The sequence below is a fragment of the Oreochromis niloticus genome, unplaced genomic scaffold, assembly GCF_001858045.2.
Source record: "Oreochromis niloticus isolate F11D_XX unplaced genomic scaffold, O_niloticus_UMD_NMBU tig00007887_pilon, whole genome shotgun sequence".
Classification (NCBI taxonomy): Eukaryota; Metazoa; Chordata; class Actinopteri; order Cichliformes; family Cichlidae; genus Oreochromis; species Oreochromis niloticus.
In genome coordinates this window covers 36,649-58,892 of record NW_020328826.1, presented here as the reverse complement: position 1 = coordinate 58,892, position 22,244 = coordinate 36,649, and the positions used below count along the sequence as shown (strand labels likewise).

The following is a 22,244-nucleotide window of genomic DNA, read 5'->3' as shown; positions in this document are numbered from 1 at the left end:
AGCCAGTTTATTTGTGCCTCTATTTTGAAATAATATTTACAAAAATGTTATTGATTTTGGTTTGTTATAATCTTTAAACTTTTTCAAAAGTATATGATTATATTTTTGGACAAATCTTTCGATGAAACATACATTTTTATGAGCTTTTATCATGTTTCAGCCGGTGCATTTATCAGGGTGGGTCTGGGTCTGGGATGATAAATGCACTGGCTGATAACTGCACATTTCTGGCCAGAAATGTTTCAGCAGTGTTACATATGCACTACATATGTTACACTTGCTTTCTGTTACCAGCTGATACCCTACATTTGTATAGACATGGGATGGTGTGAGGCTGGGGAGTTGAGTGGAGTGGGTAGGTGGGAGTTGAATGGGGGGTTACAGTGGGAGGTTGTTAGGTTTCTTTTTTTTTCTTTTTTCTTTTTTTTTGTTAAGAGAGACACAGTTCTGTGTCTTCTCCAAGCTTCACATGTAAAATCCAACAGTGTGAAGCACATAGCAGCCAGAAACTGTAATGCCACAGATCAGAGAGGCTTCATCATCACCATCTTCCCCGTACGATCAGAGCGTGAGACTTCACATCTGGAGCACAGGAGAGATTCTGTGATAAGTCCTCCTTCTAGCTTGTCCCACAAGCAGTCGGTGAGATTTACTCACAACAAAAAGGGTTAATGACATTATTTTCATGAAAACATGTATTAATTCTTTGTAAAGTGTTTAAATTGTGTTTTCACTTGACCTTAGGAGTGTTATGTTGAGTGTATTTTAATGTCTGTACTCAGGTGTTTCCCTCTGTGATCCATCCCCTTCAGAGCTGAGACACTCAGGACTGAACAGACTGCACAGTTTCTGTGACTGAGCCTCCAAAACACCTTCTTTGAAACCTCACATGATAGAAGGGCTTTATATTTGCAGCAGCACTACTAAAGGTATTCAGTTTATTACAGGATGTGTTTGTTTCTTAGGACCAGCTGTAAGTGCACACTACCTAACATATACACCTTTCTGTTGATTACAAACCAGCTACTCTGGATCATATGGCCAGTTGGCAGGAATGTTGCTGCAGGAAAACATCCCTGGAGATCACCATCATTGTCAGACTGACTTTGCCTCCTCTGTGCAGTGTCAAGATCCTCCTTAAATGAGTGTGTAAGTTAACATTTTCATTATTTGATTCCCTTTGACAAGTATCACCGGTATTTACATTTACAACTACATATGTTCCTGTTTTCTGCTCTTCGTTTAAAGTCCTCAGCCATCCTGCTTCTGTGCTGCTTGCCACACATCAAACATTGGCCGGATGACAGGGAGGATCCACTCTGAAGTCACTGGACATGATGAGGATCATCTGGGACTTTATTTTTTGATTACAGGTTTTAAATGGACATAATGACTGCCTCTCTCTGATCAACAGGCTAAAGGATTGTTTTCATTGTTAGAGCTCTGTACAATGTATGCTTATTTAATATTTCATCACAGAGCAAACCTTTTATTTATTTATTTATTTAACATATTTTAAATTTGTTTTAATGTTGAATTAACTGTGAGGATTGTTTTAAGTGGGCACTCGGAATGTCATATGACCAGAAATGTGGTATAATTCTACAGTATGTAAAAAAAAAAATCTGCTAAGAACAAAACACACCCAAAAAACCCCCAAGAGAACTCAAATTCATTCCATGTAATCCAATCTAAAACATTTTAAACTGCTGAACAGCAACACAAACATTGTTAAAAAACAGTGTTAACAGAATGATTATGATGAGTTTGTACCAAAGTTTCAGGTCACATGGCACACCTAGTGTGTAGTGTGGGGTATCGGTTGGTAAGTATAGGTTTTTTCATATTTGTGTCCTTAGAGTTCCGATAGATGAAGCCTTGTGTATAATAATTAGTCATAAACACAACTCAAAGTCAGGGACTAACTAAATTTGGGACTGCCCAGGTTAAAACACTGTGTAAAAAAGCATTTAGTGGCATGGCTGAACAATGCTGTAAATTAATGATACTTATTCATCCATGTTCACAAAAAGGACTAATGTGTTTATTTGATTATTTACATGTGTTAAACTGTGTCTCCACCTTAGGCTTTCATTTGAGTTTATTCAAAAATCTCTATACAGTCCTCTTTTACCACTGTGTGGACACTGTTTACATTAAAACATAAAAAAGAATGAGTAATAAAAAAAGATGTGTAGACAGATCAGTAGATTTAGTAGACCGATAGAAACAGCTGGTCAGTCATGTTCTAAGAAACCAACACAATTTAAAGGTTCAGGATTGTAGTTTTAAAAGTTGAATTTTCATGCATTTCATACGTTACTTATTATTTGTATTTATTTATTTAATTTAGTTATTTTTATTTATTTTACTAGTCCTTTTCAGAAAGAAGCTGTAAAATATGACTTAAGATTTTTATGTTATTTTCTATGACATACAAAACAAATTGATGTATGTAATACTATCAAACATAATATTTACAATATGTGTGAAAAAACATTATGCTGTATATTAAAGTTTGTATTTTCTCCAAAATGTTTGTTCGTCTCTTAAGTTCATTTCAGTAAATTTCTTTTTACATTTATTTTTATTAAGTTGTTTTTTTTTTTTTTTATAAATTAGAGATTTATAATACATAATTCCACTCTTTAAGTGATTAGAAGAATATTAACTTTTAATATTCATTCAGAGGTTTTCTGACTCTAAATTTTTGTCATTACTCATCTTTTTCTAATTTACATTTTAAACATGTTCAGCTATTTTCCAACTTCTTCTGTGTGAACATCAGCTTTCATAAGTTCTGCACTTTTGTTTTCAGGTTAAAAATTCTGTATTTTCAATTAATTCATTTCAGTGCATACATTCAGATTCAAGCATTCACACTGCAGTTTCTTCAGAAAATGCACTTTCTAGTTTTTTTTGTGTTTGCGGTTAAGAACAAATAAGGATTTTATTTTTGGGGTTTAAAGTTAGTAGAGTTCAGAACAAAATAAGCGGAGATGTGTTGCTTTAGGAGTGATGAAAACATATGCAGTCACAGTGAATAATGAAAGTCTCTCAGTCTGTCGATTACAGGTGGGGAACGGACCTGGATCAATTCTCCACGGCAGCAGTCGGAAGAAAATTATAGGCTAAGATCATTAGAAACAAAAAATAGAAACACCCAGCCAGAATTTTTGGCTGAATTGTTTTGCAGCTTCCCGTCCTCATCCTGAAAAAGCAAGCTCCAAGGAAGCTAATCTCTCCCTGAAGACACAGAGTGCAGTCCCAGAAGCACGAGCATGAACATCAACAGTGGACAGCAGTCCAAGAGACAATACCAGAGACCTGAGCAGAGAGGTCCAGCAGCACTTTGGGCAAACGGCATCAGAAAGAGAAGATCCATCATCTTGATTGGATGAATGGAGATGCGTTTCCAGCAAGCTGCAACTTCACTGTGTGTGAAGGACCTTTGAGGAGATTGTTGGAGTTTGACACTTGCCGTGTTTGGAGCAAGATGGCAATGAAAGAGACAGTGGGAGCATACACGGGACAAAGCTGAAGAGAACTGACTGCGATTGGACTGCAAAGTGGGAGAGGAGAATGGAGAGAAAGGAGCAGGTGAGGACAGATGAATGCTGTTTTAGTGTGGGGAATCAAATTGTGTTAAGGAATCTGGGGAGACAAACGACTGCCTTGAAGTGGAGGATTGACAAAGTGTCCAGACCACCACAAAAGGGGGAGGAAGACAAGCACTGAGGTATGCAAGAGTACTGTTAGAGAAAATGGAAAGGCAACACCACACATGCACGTGATATGCACTACAGAGAATACAAAATCATACATAAAGTGTTACACATCAAAAGAGGGTATTTGTAGAAGGGGTTAATAACACACAGCGTGGTTGCCAATGGTAACCTGCAAGCATTTGGGGTTTAGCTGTGCCTGAGTATGACAGAGATATTCATTTAGATGTTTCTGAAACAAAATTTGGAGTGAATGGAGTTTTGTTTCAGAAAAAAGGGGGAAGGTACATAAAAGGACACACAGAAATAGAAAATGTATTAACCCGACTAACACACACACACACACACACACACACACACGCAATGAAGCTCATTAGGATCAAACACAATTTTAAGTAGGAAATACTGTTACCATCATCCTGTCTGGTTTATTGAGTGGGTTGAGAAGTGATACATAGACAACTGAATTAGTATCACTTTGGGGAATATGACTGAATGATACCAGAATCCAGAGTTTAAATGAATAAAACTAGCAGATTTTTGTTTTTGTTTTGTTTTGTTTTGTTTTTGTTTCTAATGTATGGGGAAGGTTGTACCATGGCACCAAGTTTTAGATTTGGTGTGTTTTCACCCATTAGAAAAATAATATTCTGGGACAAGTCCTAAGACCGGGCTTCTGTATTTTTATTTAATTTTGTTTTTCATTTTGATCTGTTATTTTTATTTTTATTTTGTTTTTTGGACAGTGCACTGGGAGTTTTGTTTGATAGTTTTGTTTGACAGTTTTGTTTGTTATTTTTATTTTATTGTTTTGTTTTGAACAAGTGCACTGACTTGTGTTTGTGAATTTCTTTTCTTTAAGCAGATCTGCACGACGGGAATTAAAAGCACTATACGACACGTCGAGAAAACCGTTGCAAGTGAGTTTCTCCAAAAATTACAATGGGCTCTGGAGAAAGCCGCTTATTTGGGACAATTAGAAAATGAGAGTCCCTGCTCAAAAAGGATTCAGCGAGATAATCCGATCTAAAAGTTCTTCTTTTCTTTTTGAAATGATGTCATTTTGCTGAGAAGTGGAAACAAAATGCGACGATAATTTTCACTATCAGCAAAGAAAGAAAGAATGAATGAATGAATGAGAGAAAATAAAACTGACTGACTGGTAAAAGCTGACAAAAGTTGACAAGACTTGACCACTACTCAAGGTTAACCTCCACCTACACAGGACAAAAGGGTGGATGAATTTGTGTGTGTTTCTTTTACAGGAGCAGGAAGATGACAGCAGCATCCTAGGTTGTGTGATGATTTAACCTTTTAAATGCCACTTTCTGTGTTTGAGAATCTATTAGGGGTGTGTTATTCATGGGCTTGTGCGCAGGGTTAACATTTATATTTCTTTTCTACAGCAGAGAGTTAATCATGTGTTTGATTATGTGAGCTACAGCAGGACACACTAATGGTTAATGTTCTTTCTACTACAGGATTACTGGGTTTATGAGTGAAGAAAACTGTGTTTACAGGTTATGAGTTGGTAATGCTGTTACACTGTGATGTTGGGAGAATGTGAAGGTTACTTTTACGATGTGAATAAAATGTAAGACACATCCTGTGTTGAAACCAGTGTCACTCCTTTTACAGCAGGCTTAACTTTATGACCTCTTACAGCACCTCTGGAACCTGTCGACCTGCGCCTGACCACCAGGATTGTCCATCTGTGTTGTTAATGTTTGTTTTTCTAAGAGTGCATGTAGAGGATTCAGCAGAAAACAGACAAGTAACATGAGAAAACAAATAAGAGATCCAGTGTAAATGGAATAGTTTAATATGGGCTCATTAGCTGGCCACTACTGAGCTCATAGTAAGTGGAGTGACATTGCTTAAGGAAGGTCACCGATTAAATTGTGGAATTAATTGGGATGATTCATGATTTGGGACAAATTATGGTAATAATAGTGATTTAATGATTTGAGAAAATCTGCACATGATACTTGTCTTTTATGCTGAATACTATATTATTCTTATGATCTATAGTCGGTTGAAAATGTGAAGTTTGATTTAATAGATTTGTCTTCCAGGATACAGGCTCCAGCTGGAGCTGGGAGTTGGACAAGCTAAACATTTAATTGCTGACTGATGTTGTTACACAGGGTTACAGGTTGGAGTGAAGCTGCTCCAAGTGGGAAACCCTGGAGATTGTTTTAGGGAGACTGTGCAACATTCTATGTCTCATTGGGAAGTTGACACATGGCGGAAGCTATGTGGGGAGAGGAGTGTTATTTTTAAATCTGTAGATGTTGTGAGGTGCCATGACGAGAAGGAGTGACTGAGGAGATCGTCTACAAGATGGGAGCTGAGGCCAGGAGAGAGTCATCAGGAGGATCAGAGATCACCTTCAGCACAGCAGACATCGCACAGGAGATCGTCATGAGGAGACTCTGCACAGCAAAATTTTAAATAAAATGAAAGAGTGTCGACGTTGACGTTGAGGAAGACAACTAAGGTGTACGACGTGCTCTGCCTTAAAATCTTCAGCAGCGTTGGAACGTGAGAATCGAGGGATGGAGAGAGCGTGCCAAGCTCCAAAAGTGACAGCGCAGAGGAGGTCCAGCGATGGAATTGTGATTCTGTGAACAGCACAAATGATTTGATGCTCTGCAGAGAAGCCTTCTGCATGGGAGAAGATGTAAACAGACGAGCCTTTCATCTAAATGTACATCATGTCAACTTGTCTAGGCTGGTTAAGGGGAAATTGGAGAGAAACGGTAGTGTTAGGTGAGATAACTGTTGTTATTGTAACTGTGATTTTTCTTATAGGTGAATTGCCCAGAGACAGACCCGAATCCATTCCGGCGACTCCACCATCACAGGCCACGGCGAAGCGAACCAAACGTAGGAAAACAGGTAAATCAGATGAGTGTTTGGATTATTATGGCGGTATAGAGTTGGACAACGTTAAAGGGTCCACTGCTCCGTATACATTCGACCTTTGTGCTGTCATTAAATGTAAAGGTTTAAATAGTTCATGGCGGGGATATGATGTCTGGGTAGGTTACAATCCAATGGTAGATATAGAGTGTAATAATCAGAAGCTTGGCTACCCCTATCACACTTATTGGAAGGGCCCGTGTGAGTACTGGTCTACCATAGTGGAGTATTCTGGCACGTGGCGCCCGTACAAGGACACCACGTGACAGAAGCTTGGGTTTCAGCGGGACTTCTCAGCTGGGCAGAACCCGTTGACCCTCTCACTAAATGGCATGACACTGTGTGGCCCGCTCGATCCGTGGTGTACTTATTCATAGGAGTAGACGTCTCAGGGAAGGACCCATACGGTCTGGTTAAAATTAATTTTAGAGATTTTGCACCTGATGTGGCTGAAATAATTAACACCTCCCCCACCATTGTCACTTTCAGAATCAGGCTCACAAATACTTGAGGTAGATTATACAAGACTCAAACCTAAACAGCTCATTTCAATGGCCACTGGCTACCGTGAGAGCAATCTGTGGCCAGACTGGCTCATCCAAAATGCCAGAGAACAGAATGTTTCAGATTGTGTGGCGTGCGCAGCGGCCCGCCCACATCTTTTCACAGAACCAGCTCCTCTATATCCCGAAGACCAGTGGGAATTTGAGTGCATGCTCAGGCTCACCAGAGAAGCGGCTTCTGAAGGTAATTGTACTATGTTAGCAAGTTTGTTTCAACCAATAGGTAATGACACTGTACTTGGTCTTTTCACACTGAGAAGAGCCAACTACACGTGTTTCGACTCTACGGTGTTTTTCCCTGACAGACATGAGCATGAGGCCGGGGAGATTGATGCCGATTGGTGCACTGTTACGTACCTGGCCAGAGGAAAGCTATCAAGAGACACCGGCACTGAAATAGGCCTGTGGGCACGTGCTGGTTCGTATTATTGTGGTGGGTACAGATTGTATGTTAGAATTCCTAGTGGGACTTTTGGTCTCTGTGCCATGGTACATTTAGGTGCACCTCTCGTTTTAGTAGGAGAAAAGGGGGTGCGGCTGGCTAAGCCCGGCACCGCTCAATTGACAGCCACGTGCAGACGTCATGTGTTGGCTAAACAGTCACCAGGATCGTTTGACCTTACAATAGGATCACCAACATACAGAGATGCTATTGGGGTTCCTAGGGGTGTGCCTAATGAATTTAAGTCAGTGGACCAAATTGCTGGAGGATTTGAAAAGCTTCCCATAATTTCTGCATTCTTTCCAGTAACTCCAAATAAGAATGTGGATCGTATCAATTATGTGCACTATAATGTCCTGAGACTGGCGAACCTTACCAGGGACGCGGTTGAAGGGCCTGCTGATCAGTTGGGTCCAACATCTTTAATGGCAGTACAAAATCGGATGGCGTTAGATATGTTGTTGGGAGAAAAAGGGGGCGTTTGCGCGATGTTTGGGGATATGTATTGTACTTTTATTTTAAATAACACAGCTCCAGGCAGCTCTGTGACCCGAACTTTGGAAGGCATAAAGACGTCCACCACAATGTATGAGCATTCGGGATTGGATAACCTGTTGGAAGCATGGATGACCTCTGTCTTTGGGCAATGGAAAGGTTTCATTATGTTAATTATGGTTTCTTTGTCTGTTTTTACTACAATATTAGTGACGTGTGGGTGTTGTTGTGTGCCTTGTATCAGAGCTTTGTTCGTAAGACTCATAAATCGTGCTGTGGGAGAAAATCTGATACAAAGTCCAACATCAGGAGGCCACTTTTGGGAAATGGGGAGTCACAGTATGAAAACATTATGGTGAAATATTTAGTGTAGTTTTATCTGCCATGGGGCAGATAAAAAGGGGGATTTGTAGGAATGTTTAGCTTATTTTAGAGTTTAGACATGTAGGAATGTTTAGTTTGTTTTACAGTTTAGAAATGTGTTAAGATAGAATGTAGAATTATGGTAGAGACACTGACACTGCCCTGGATATAATAAAGGCCTGATTGTGTCGTGAGCTTAGAAGTAGATTTGTAACTGGATAACTGTGGTCTGGAGAGGAGATGGTATTTATGGCCCCTAGGAAGAGACATACCCACAGTGCTTAACTGATATACTCCCACACCTATATGCACACACAGTCACTCACGAGCACTCACATAGACACGCGGGTACGCACACACAGGCACTCACGTGCTCGTGCATACACACACAGACATACAGAGTTTCCAGCACACCATGGGGGATTTATGATGGGGTCGCTCCTATAAAGCTGGGTGGAACTAACAAAGGGGTGAAGATTGTTTCAGAGGGACACCGGCCTCGTCTTCCCTTCTAGAAGTGCATGCTTAAATGAAGATGAATAAAGATGAATAAAGATTTTGTAAAAATAACTACTGAGTTCCGGTGCCGTTTCTGGATCCCTCGACGAATAAAGAACCGGGGTAAAAACTGATTTCGTAACACCTGTTACAGCAGCTCTGCTCATTCTGAGTTTCTATGGGCAGAAATCTGTGCCATCAGAAACTGAATTTGAATAAGTTAAATTTGAATTTGAATCGCTCAGATTGAATCTGAATTGTAACTTGAATAAATGCTTTTGAAAACTGAATTTGAATTAGTCTAATTTGAAATTGAATTTATGGTTTGAAAATGATCATCACTAAATTGAATTGAATTTTATATATTGAAAATGAATTCATTTGCTTTGAAACTGCATTTTATCCTTTAAAAATTCAGCTCTCGAATAATTTCAGTTTCACTCTCACCATTCAGTTTCAGTTCTACAATTCAATTTCAGTTCCAAACTTCAGTTTTTTGGAACTTACATCCGGTTCCGGTTCAAGAGTAAACCAGCGCAGATTAATAGAACTACGTTTTACTAGCAGACCGAAAGTGTTACTGACGGGAATCTACAGCGTCTTGAGCTGAATTAAGACTTCAGAAGTCATTCATCATGTCGAATGACCAGCGGATAAACTCTCAGGTTGGTAATAAATGTATTACATGTATAAGAACAAGCGTCATGTTAACAAATGATAGCCGTACAGTAACTTTTATGCTCATTGTAGCTGTTAGCTAAAAACGCCAATTTAGCCTAGTTTGCCCTGGATTCAGCTTTGACAAACAAATATGATCGACTGTTTCTAGTAGAATTCCAAAGTTGTCATCTTGTACCCTGTCAGAGCCCGTATGCTTGCAGAGACCCCTACAGTAGGGAAACATGCAAAACAGTGTCCAAACCTTTGTATTTTAGCTTTATTTATGTCTTACACAGCATCCCAACTCTTTAGCTAACTTAATAACTTTAGCTAAAGTGAATAGTTAGTCTAATTCATTTAACACAGGGTTGCTACCCAGAGGACAGAGATTCTGATGTAGTGATGGTAAATTCGATTCTTTTTACTGAATCGAGTTTTATTGAGTCACTCACCAAAGTGAATTGGGTTTCTTGAGTCATTTGAGTCACTGAGTCAGTTGACCAGAGAGTGCAAAAATGTATATTTTCACTCAAACTTAATTTGTTTCTCTTTTAATGTAAATCCTACTGCTAAGATGAATGATTGTAAAAGAAAACAACTATTTTCTTTAAAGAGCAAAAAAATTCTAAAGGGAACATTTATTTATTTTTATTTTATTTTATTGGTATTTTCCTTAAATGTGTCAAATATATATTTTCTCATCTAAATGTCCACTGAGCTGCGAGCCAGGGGGCGGTAAAGCGCTTTAACATTGGTTGCCAACCAAGAAGAAGGAGAAGCTGTGAGCCAGGAGGGAGGGGGTGAGTGAGTGAGTGATTCGTAACAGGAAGGGAGGGGGTGAGTGAGTGAGTGAGTGAGTGATTTGTTCAACTCGTTTGAGCTGTGAGCCAGGAGGGAGGGGGTGAGTGATTCGCCTTACGCTATGATTCAGCACAGCAAGGGAGGGGGTGAGTAACTCAAATGTGCTGTTAGCATGCTAGCTGAGCGATGCTACTTTGAACTGAGGAGCTATTGCCTTGATGTGAGCTTCTACTCAGGGTTTTTTCTTCCAGTTCAGAGCAGAAATGTTTTTGTTAAGAAACTGGCTGTTGTTTTTTTCCCCCACAATTTTAATTATAAGCTAGATATATTTCTACTAATGGAATTAGCTTGCGAACAGCAACAGAAATGAGTCAGTGAGTCAGTTGCGCTTGTGAATCATGATTCACGAGTCAGTAAAGTGATTCTCGAGTATTGAACGATTCGTTCACGAATCGAACATCACTATTCTGGTGATCCACCCACCTCTGCGAAGATCAGGGGATGGATGCCGTGAAACCTGAACACTGAAATTGGCGGGGCCAAAGGTACAAACCGATTCCAGAAATCGCCAGGAGATGAACAACTTGTTGTCCGGGGCAAGTTTGTTCAGAAGAGCACAAGGATTAGTCATCTGTGATGCAGCCATGCAGGTTTTGAATTTTACCAATACACCGCTCAATACACCCTCCGAATGACGGTAGTCATTCAGGCTGGATACTGAGAATTTCTTCGGCACCGGAATGATGGTGGTCGTGTTGAAGCACGCTGGGATGATCATCTGGCTCAGTGATGAGTTGAAAATGTCTGAGAAGACATTGGCCAGCTGATCAGTGAAGCCTCTCAGCGTGGCTTTCTTCACTTGTGTGTTGTTCAGTCCATCAAACCATGCGTAGCACTTGTTCAGCTCCTCAAGTGTGGTATCTCCATCATAGCTGGTAGGTGCAAGCCATCCAGTTTCTTAACAAAAACCAGCCTGGATCTGTGCTTATTTTTGGATTCCCCCTCAATATTCTGAACCTTAACATTTGGGGGCTTCGTCCGGTGAGAGGGAGGAATTTTGAGAGATCCGGGGTCCGTGGTGATTAGACGGGCAGATACGAGTCAGTGGTTGAAAGTGAGTGACAAGCCAGCTTATTCAAAGGTAAGGCACATACCTGTTGAATTTTCCAAAGTGTGCCAGAATTGGACATGACAAAATGAAAGTCTACTCACTGAAATTACTGGTGAATGTCTGTTTTGATTTTGGTGAAGTTTTCATGAGGTTTACCGGTTGAAGTAATGATAATGAAGTATAAGTGACAGTACTGAGTAATGAGAATAAAAGAATGAAAAGAGAAAGCAGTTGGACTGCTAAGTGAATTTAGAATGATAGGGAATTTGGTCATTTTGTGGGTTGGAGCCCCATTGGTTATGCAACCCTTAAGAAGCTTCTTGGAGGTGACGCTCCCTGCTGGATAGAGAAATCTATCCTTCACCTAGCTGCGACTAGGGATAGTTTCGGGCAACATCCGAGGAGAACTGGGGAAACTCCAAAACTGTTGAGGGTTGTCCTTAATCTTAATCCTGTTTTGGGTGTAGATTGTTGTTTCAAATTATTCTAAATTACTCTAGGACGAGGAGTCTGGGACCCTTAAGAAGCGCATTTTCTCGGAGGTAACACTCCCTCCTGGATAAAGACGTTTATCCTTGACCTAGCGGCGACTAATGGGATAGTACGGTACGACAAACCGGGGAGAACTGGGGAACCTCCAAAATTGCTAGGAGTTAGAGTCTCCTATCTGCGCTTTTTTGGCTACGATAAATTTGGTTAGGGCATTAGCAATCGGGCCACCGTCAGGGACGGAATACTGGCTAAAATTGGTCGCAAAAAAGTCTGGGACTTTATCGGTTGGACTGTTATTATTAAATTTGTCGAAATTATATAGGTTTAAAAGGCCTAAAAAAATCTGTGCAGTTGTAATTAATAAGACGTCTGTAATATAAAATATGAGATCTATGAGTAAGATCAGTCTCTGTGTCAGCAATGCACAGCCGGATGTGCACTGATGGTGTGTGTAAATGCAAATGAGGAGCGGTGACGCGCAGAGAGGGTGGTTTCAGTTTCGAGAGTATTGAGCTTTATAACTATTGTTTGCCAATATTGCTAAATGCCTGTAATTAAGAGGCTGGTTTTGCTTATTACGAGAGTATAAATACAGTTTGAATATATTAGTGTGGATGTATAGTAATTGACTGAATTTTGATAGATGTATATATCTTGAGCCATAAATGCTGGTGTGTTTTATATTTTCAGTTATGTGTGTGTGGTGAGAAGCCGTGAGGATGATGAGAGGTTTCAGTTTTTTCTTTTCTTTTGACTTGCTCTTTCGGATTATGGAAGGCATGTCCAAAATACTCGTATGAAAGTGTATTTTGAGTGATCTTAACCGTGTGAATGCTGTCAGTATTTGATTTGAGTGACTCTGCATGATTTGTCTGAGTGAGTGAAAAGGCAGGGTGTGTGAGACGATTCATGTCCGAAAGAGGTTAGAACGTTTAAAAAGTGTGTATGAAATAAAGGAGTGTGAAATATATTTCTTTTGTGATGTAAAATAGGATGTTTAAAGTTTGAAAGTGTTTTTAATTCAAGAAACCCATGAGTGATGTTATGAGAGGTTGAGTTTATTTTTCGGATTGAAAACACTTAAGTATATACACTTGGTACACCCACTTAAGAGATTATTGGGTGACTGATGCTATAAAACTGACCTAAAGAATGGTGATGTGTGTGGAGAAGTGTTAATTGTCCTGATGTGTGAAAGAGCTCTATTTAAATGTGTGTGAGTGAAATGAAGGTGTATTGTTTTTAGATTAAGATTTAGTAGAATTAAAGAGGGTCTATCGACTATAAATACAAAGAAAAAACAAAAGAGTTAGATTAGTTTGGAGAAACAGGAAATATGGCTCTGTGTGCCTGGTGTGTGAGAGGAAGTGTGTGTGTGTCGGGGACAGGAAAAGCATGCCCATAAAAGGTAGCTGAGTGTGTAAAGAAAGAACACAGAGAGACAGACGAGTTAACTCTGGGCAGATGAAGCAAAAGGGAGGTTTTAAGATGAAAAATGAATATGATACTAATTATATGCTTTAGTGTGCCAATACAGGTGGACTTCTCTCAACATTGGGACCTTGAGTACAGCGGCAGAACAATAGATTAACAGAATTGGGAGAAAATAAGCCAGTCTTTCGCTCGAAATTGTGCAGCTTGATCTCTCACTTTGTCCCTGAAACTGAGAAGAAACTCAAAGGACAGTCAAGGACAGTTAATTTCCTGATGAAGACCGACAGAACATCGTGGACTTGAAGAATTAACTGAAGCTAAAAGCAGTGCAAGCGAAAGCAGTAACACTGACGACGACTGATGAGTCCAGCAGTATGAAAGATGCAACATGCATGCTGGTGAAGAACAGTGTGATGTGTCTGCTTGAAGGCACTGACTCTCATATTTGCTATGCTTGGAGCAATCTTGGAAGAGAAGACTGAAAAGATGAATGGAGAAGAAAACAGAGCAAATGAAAATAAGACTGAAGGAAGAAGAATACTGAAAGATCAAAACAGAGAAGAAACAGACTGTGTTTGCTGGAGCTTTGAAGCCCGAATAGGACACTGTGAATGAAAAAGGACCAGTGAGAGATGAAGCTGGACGAGTTGGACTGCGAGAATATAGGATATGATTGGATTGAAATTGAAGCCGGAACTCATGATTGTTTAGGGATGTCCACCACATCACAACAAAGAGGTAAACAATACAAAAGGTAAAAATAATCAGAAAATAACTGACAACTATATTAATGAATTGAAAACACACATACACAAGTTGTTACATGTGAGATTATTTTTGAAATGAATCAGAAGTGAGATAGTTTGAATCTAAAGCTCAGTGGAAAAATGCATGAAGTAAAACTGATTATAATTTAAGATGCAATGAAGAAACAGCTTACACATAGTGTACATTAACATGAATACATAGAAATGCAACAAAGAACTCAATGAATTAATTCAATGAAGAAGCAGTTTACACTCAATTAACATAAAATGCAAGGAAGAACACGCTTACATGCATGGCATAATTGGTATTTCTGACCAGAGATAGAGAAATGGGTCATTTAAGCACTTGTGATAATAATGAAAATGTCTTAGTTTTGTTATTTTCAGGAGTAAAGCAGAACCGGATCAACTTTCCACGGCCGCAGTCGGAAGGAAAATTGTAGGTTAACATCAATGGATAAGTTAAGGCAAGTTTCTGGTTGAATTGTTCACAGAATCATGTGTCCATGAACCTGAAAAGCAAGCCCTAACACCTGGCTGAAGACCAGGAGGGCTGTCATTTAAGGTGGGAAATTAAAATTTGGGTTAGTAATTCGGGGAAAGAGAAAACTGACTGTTTAACTGGAGAGTTGAGAAGGTATCTGACAGACTGTGAAGCCATATATGCAAAAATAACACACACAAACAGAGAATGCATTAACCTTACAGAGACAAGCTCATGAAGATTAATGAATAGATATTGAATAAACCTGGCTAAGAACACAAGCATACGCAATGAAGATCAGCTTGCTACTTGTATGAGTGATAGAATGGTGTGAATGTTTAATAAAATATACTTAAAGCTTGAGGTTGAAGTTGACTCAAAGGAGTTAGATGACAGGGGAGTGAGCTATGGAAACTAACAGAAGAAAAGTGATTAAAGTAGTCTAAAAGAGTGACTTAGGAGTGCTCTCATACTGAGTGATCAAAACCAGTGATTAGTATAGAAAGAAAATGGAAATAATTCAATAATGGGATACGGTTTAAACATGTATTTCTCTTGTCAAGTTGGCTGTTGAGCTGTGAGTCACTATGCAAATTAGCTGGAGTGAGTGAGTGACAAAGACACTTCCTGTGTCTGTGTCTCGGAGGCTTTCAGTTCAAGAGAGCGGTGGCTGTTGTGTTGAGGATTATTTGGCGAAATATATAATGGTAAAGTATCAGGATATTTGATTACGGTGGTCAGGTCTGTTCAGAGGTGCAGATTTGGACAGGAAATTTATAATTTAGGGATGATAGGTTGTTGAAATCGGTTTATATCTTATGCTGAATGAAAACATGGCGGAGTGAGGAAGGGTGACATTGTGCAAACGGTCTTTGATCTTTTGACGAGGTTTTCGGTGTGTTGAAAGGGTGAACTTTGAGATTGTTTCTGATTTTGGAGGCTGTTGTTTTATTTCAAGAGAGGGAGTTTGATTAGACATGGATATGTCTGAGAGGGGCCCGAGAATTTTTGTAGTAGTGCACTCAGAAAAAACCTGTCAGGTGATTTTGTTTTGTACTTTGATGAGCTAATAATCAGCTCTCTTTTTTCATTTTTGTTCTAAGCAGGCCTGGAAGAGAGTGAACTGACGGCGCTGACAAAATTACCGAGTACGAAAATCAGGTGGGCTTTACAGATTATAATTGATTACAATCAGAGACTGATTGGCGGTGAGTCTCTGTCTAAAAAAGGATTGCAGCGAGTCAATCCAGTCAAAAGTATAGAGAACTATTTTCCTAAAAAGGAAACGAAATAAAACAAATGATTGAGCTCATTTTGCTGATGTGGAGCATCTGATGACGTGCGCAGAAGGCTGCAGATCAGCAAAAAATATCATGTGTGAATGCATGTGAGTGAATGCGAGTGATTGGACCAAGGGGGAAAATAAATAAAAGGTTGACAAACAGGAGGAGTGGAAGACTTAATTCTGGGGATGTTGATGTTTGTTTTGAGAAAATTATTTACTGGGGTTGGATTATGTTATTACATTATAGAATGCTAAATGCTAAAAGAGAAACATTGTTTGATGTAACTCAAGTTACCATTAACTGAGGTAACACATGATTAATAACTGTTCTGTTTAAGTTTATTTTGGTCATGACACAGACTGGATCATAGAGGGGGAGTTGAATATGAAATGTAAAAGTACAGGTTTTGTTTCCAGGAAATTCCAAGGATCCTTCGAAGGGAGCAGGAGTTCAAGAAGATTTGACATGATGATTAAATTGATTTTGTTCCTTAAACACAGGTTTTAGGGCTGGAGCAAAATACCGGAGAGGAGGATGGCTGAAGTGTTTGGAGAAATGATATGACTAACCTTTTTTCCCTTTTAATTTTTTAAGCTTGGGTGAAGCATTTTGAGTTTTTTGCCACATGAGATGTGTCAAAAAAGAGAGGGGTTTAAGATTTAACTTGTTTAATTTGAAATGGGTTTTAGTATGATTTTATAACGATTGGGTTTTTTTTTGATAGTTTAGAGATGGTAAAATTCTTTAAATTCTTTAAAGAAAGGATTAAAATGAACTGAATTCGGTTTAGAAGATGAATTGCTGGTGTTGATAAGAAGTTGTACACCAAACTTAAAGGGGAACTGTGGGAATAATAATAATGGGGAAGATTTTATGAGTAGAAAATGTGTGATCTCTTTTTGATTTTTAGAATAAAGTTGTTATAATGTAGGCTTTAGAAACAGATAGTAAATAGATTTATTTCTGGGGTAGAGGAGAGCTTTTTATGAGGATGTTAAAAGTCTCGCTGACTCAAATGAATAATATTGGAGATTAAATATGTAGAAATGATTTTTTCTTACACATTGCAATCGTGCTCATTAACAGAGTTGATGTTCGGTCCAGTTAAGGTCATAAGCTTCGATGAGCGTTATGTCTCAGTCGATATATTGTAGGGGACTTGGAGCAACAGAAGGATAAACAGCATTCACGCTTACAAACACATAGGGTTTAAACATAGGTGAGGCCCAGGGCCTGAAATTCCTTTAGCTTTTAACTGAATAAGAGTTGGCTTGTAACTAAATTGGGTGACATGTAAAATATTGAGATAACACATGCAGCTCTAAATTAGTCTTATTATAAAATGCAGTTACAGAATAACAAATGCTTGTTGAAGTGACCAAGTTTTTGTTTAAAACAAGAAGCAAAGGGAGAAGCTTATATATTTTGGTTAAGTCTGATAAAGTATAAATTAGAATGTATGATAACATTAAGAGCAGCAAAAATGAAATAAAATGGTATACCAAGAACAGGGTATAACACGGGAAAGGGGGGTTCTAAAATACAGTTAGAGTTCAGCTTTTAGCTATGATGAAATTTATTTAGGGAGCAATTAACTAGGTGGTTACACTTAGTGATTGAAGTGGTTGTTTTTTCTTTGATCCTTTAGTAGAATAAGCAGTTATAATGATTTTCTTGATACATTTTCTTGTGATAGGTGACTTTAGATGAGAGGCACTTGCAGCAGCGACAGTTTTGTGCACAGGATGTTGATGATCAGATAAGGAGCAGCAGGAAGCACATGCAGAGACGTGCCAGCAGTGCTTTTAAGAGTTTTACAAATGCTGAGTACGGTTGAATGAGATATAAAAATAAAAGTCAAAAACCAAATACGAAATTAGGTTCATGTTTTGAGTAAGATTAGGTTGAATCAGGTTTGAATAAAGAGAACTAGAGAGGGTCAGAGCTAAGAACAGTGATCCTAATGTACATGACGTCAGGGGTGGACAGGGAGGCAGCTGAATGGGCCAAGGAGTGACCCAACATAATGTATGGCGACCTCTGGTGTGCCAGAGGTCGAGAGAGGGAATTGAGAGGAGTAGGAATATTGTCCTGCTATTATTTGCTGCTATTAGTATAATCATCATTACCATTTCATTATTAATAGTGATGTTGCATTCAGATGCATTCAGATGTTCAAATATATTGGTATCATATTAGTCTTTATTACAGGTCCAAGAAGAACCACTTTAAACTGTTGAGTTGAATTTATAATTTTAAAGGCTTTTGAATGTTCTTATATTCTTACACTGGAGTCTTCAGTGGGTGAGAAGACTGAGCTGCAGCGACAGGAAGTACATGTTTTTGAAGTTGCAGGCTCTTGCAGAAGTGAAACCGAAAGCAGAGCCTGCGTATACGTACAGACATACACACACATAGTTTCAGTTGTGCTGGCCTTCTGTTCTGGTGAAAGGGCAGAAGGGCAGCGGGTGAGATGAGAGAGCATTTAAGGGCGAGACACTCATAAACACACATACAGACACAAATAGTGAGAGAGGTCACGACACGTACGCAGTACACAGCACGCACGCGCCCCCGCACGTGCACGCACACACATATTAGATCGACTCATTTAGGGTAAGAGTTTATAACTGCAAAGTTTGGGTGCGTACGTGGTAGTCTGTTCCAGGAAGTACACCAGATGTCCCAGAAGATAAGCGACTGCGAAGGCGGGCTGAGAGGAAGCACCTGGCTTCGACCCGAAGAAGATGTTCTGTTTTAAACTATGTTAAAAGTCATTGTGGTTTTGGAGTGACGTATGCTTTGTTTAAGTCTGCCTGGTAACAGGAAGACTGCCAACCCTATAAAACCTTTGTCTAATTATTGTAAGTTCAGTTCGACGCTGAAATCTGCACAGCGTTCGGACTCACACATGTGTTCATTAAAATGCCGGCTAATTGCACTAGCCTGGATCTGTGCTTATTTTTGGATTCCCCCTCAATATTCTGAAGCTTAACAATATTTATTTGATAGCAATAAAGTAAATAACAATAACAATTAAACAAGAATATTTCAAATACACAGTATGTAAAGATGAAAAAACAACATTTTCAGTTGTTCACACAGGATTAACCTGAGTGACCTGTTCCTGGACCGTTTCTTTAACAACTGTAATAGATTACAGGAAGTCTCTGGCAGTGTTGCTGAATCTGCCCGAGCAAGATCAGACGTGGATGAGCTACAACTGAGACCTGCGGTTTGTCTTTTCTGGTGGGTGAGTGGAGAATCACATAGGGTGGTCTGCAAAGAGCTTTAGGATGCTTCCTCCCACTGTCCACTGCATCCTCCATCCACAAGGTTTGCAGGGCTCACTCATGGCTGCCACACCACTAAGATGTTTACAGAAATATGCAAGCAGGAGATGGTGGATGCTATATTATTAGTATAATACTTGTAACTCTGTAGCAGACAACAGTTTGATAAAGTGCTATGTAAAAAACAAACAAAAGATTAGATTCTATACGTTTCAAAGATATTCAGTTTATATATTTTATATGATACAGTACATGTGTGAGAATGACCAATGTTGTGGCAAAAAATGATCGTCTGCCAAAAACTGATTTCTGGTTTTTGCCCTAAACTGATTGCTCGTATTTAACCTGCTATAAATAACTTGTTGGTCTATAATACGTGAAACATGTCAAATGTCTCCCTCATTAATGATATCAAGTCACCTTGAGCCACCAGCAACATTCCTGTAACAAGGTAGAAGCTGCAATCAGTTTTTAGCAGTGACTTTTATATATCCTTCATTGACATTAGAAATTTATTTTTTAAGAGTAATCTGGCCAAGAGGACAGCAGACAGTGCAACAAATATATCAATTGTACCTACATTATAACCAGAGTTATAAAGATACTCGAACAACAGGTAATTATTAAATATATGAAACCCCTTAGTAAACCATGTTCACCTAAGTCTATTTACCAACATACATAAAGATATGGTACAGAGCATGCCGGCAACGACAATAAGGTTTTTCTAGCTCCTCTAGAATTAAAAATGTACAAGAAACGGAGCGACATTTCTGGGTCCATTTTAAAGTTTTCACGCTGTGGCGCTAGCGACCGGAAAAACATGCAAGTAAAGGTGGACTTAAAGGCTAGGAGGCTGTCCACATCCCATCTGTTATGTTGGATACTCATTGTTTATTCAATAAAGTTTCTATGGAGAAAAAAAAAGGGGGCTGTCCACAGCCGCTCACTTCCTGAGTACCTGTCCGTCGAAGGACACTACCTATCTACATGACGTAGGTAGGTAGTGTCCTTCGGAGCATCCTTCCCCTGAATTCGGACACAGCGTCAGATTCAGTGAAGTCTTTCAGGTCCAAGAAACCATTTTTGAAGGGGATTTGGGATTTTTTGTTTTTCCCAGTCGACTTTGAATTTATGGACATTGTCGTCTTTTACATTTCTCTAATAAAACTCGCCTTTTGTCAAACCCTATCTAACTTGTGTGTCTGTGTTTTGGGTCTTCAACCTTACATTCACACACTCCACAATCTGCAGATCCTGACAGTTTACTGACGCGTAAACATTGTAGTGGATTTTTTGAATGATGTGTATACCACAGATCTGCAAAACCAACACCTGTCTACAGTCAAAAGTAATGAACACATTACAATGAAATCATCTTAAGGATTATGTAATCATGTATACACACACACCATAAATCTGCACTGGAGTGTTTATCACTATGTTAAAGCCTTTAACCTATATATTTGATATAGTTAGTTCAAGTATTATTCACATATGTATCATAAGATTGTAAAAATAGATTATCGTAGTATTAGGGATTGTTACGAGTTCGAAATTGAGGATGAGAGTAAAACAATGATAGTCCAGAAGAGGTCGGTCAAACAATTGATTTTAATGAATGCACGCCGCGTGGAGAGGTGTAAACTGCAAAACATCAGTTGTACATCTCTACCCAAAATATACTCTAGATTGCTTTTATAACATCAGGGTATTGTAACGCCCTTTCTTGCATTTACAAGCGCATAATTTGCATGTACAGAACATTCATGTATTTTAAGAATGCAAACACAGAGGTTCCTCTTTCTGGCATACTCTTCCGAATATAGTGATGATCTCAGGCCTTTGAGGTCACCATGGACTGTCCTCTCCTTCCGTCACCTGTAACTAGGCAAACTCAAATGCCACAAGAAGCTGAATACATTCAGGCCTTTGCTCAGCTACTATTTTACTGTAACAATATACTCAGCCTATGAGTTTTGATACATATATATTTAACTCAATCATTTTAAAGTAGTTATAACTGCACCTGTAATAAACCTGCTAATATTTAATTATGATAACCCCGGTAATACAAATTATAACATAATGCCAACAGCTTCAATAAATGCTTTGATGAAATGATAATTAATGCAATGATAAGATGATGGTTATGTAAAATAATCCCTGTAATTCCACATTTCCCTCTTTTGACCTCTTGTCCACAAGAGGTCACTATACTGTGTCTTGTGTCACCGCTCGACCCACTCTTGCCGCCCCCCGACTCAGCAAATCAGACAATAACCTCATATCCTCTATGTGGTCCACCAATAAAACACCAGCCCCCACTTGAAAACACTTCATGCTTATGTGATCTCTGCTCCTCTTCTGGGTCCTTCTCTAGTGGAGATCTTCTCCTGTAAGGGATAAAAAACAAACAGCCTCTCTCTGCAACACCCCACTAACCTACTGTGTTCATCTAAGGTTCCTGTCATTATTCAAATTTGGTTCACAATATCATATCAGGCAAAATGACAAACCCTACTGCCACGTCTGCTTTGTTAAGCTCTTCAGTTAGACTCTGTGCCTGTGTGCCAATGTGTGTGTACATGCGTCTACACGTTTAATGTCTAAATGCACATGTGGATGTATGTGCACTTGTATGTCTATCTGCATCTATGAGTCAGTGGTTTTTCAGAAACAAGGCGTTAAGGTGAAAAATGTTTCCTGACTATTAACTCCTGATACTGGAGGGACTTTCCGGGTTGCCCAACCTCTTAGGTTTGGCCTTTTACACTTTTACTAAACAGATTTTTAACACAGCCCAAAGAGATTTTTACTTTGCTCCTGCGCTTGACAGGATAAGGGAAGTTGTTCTTTGTATTGTTTTGAAATTTCCCCTTCTGTGTGTGTGTGTGTGTGTGTG

At 39.1% G+C, this 22,244-nt stretch overlaps 1 long non-coding RNA gene across 1 annotated transcript; it reads left to right on the top strand.

Moving 5' to 3' along the window:
* Window positions 1-1,484, top strand: LOC109200424 (uncharacterized). The gene is made up of 3 exons (XR_002060583.2): window positions 1-929; window positions 1,046-1,149; window positions 1,249-1,484. It is a non-coding gene; the product is annotated as an uncharacterized LOC109200424 (long non-coding RNA).
* The last annotated feature ends 20,760 nt before the right edge of the window (window positions 1,485-22,244 follow it).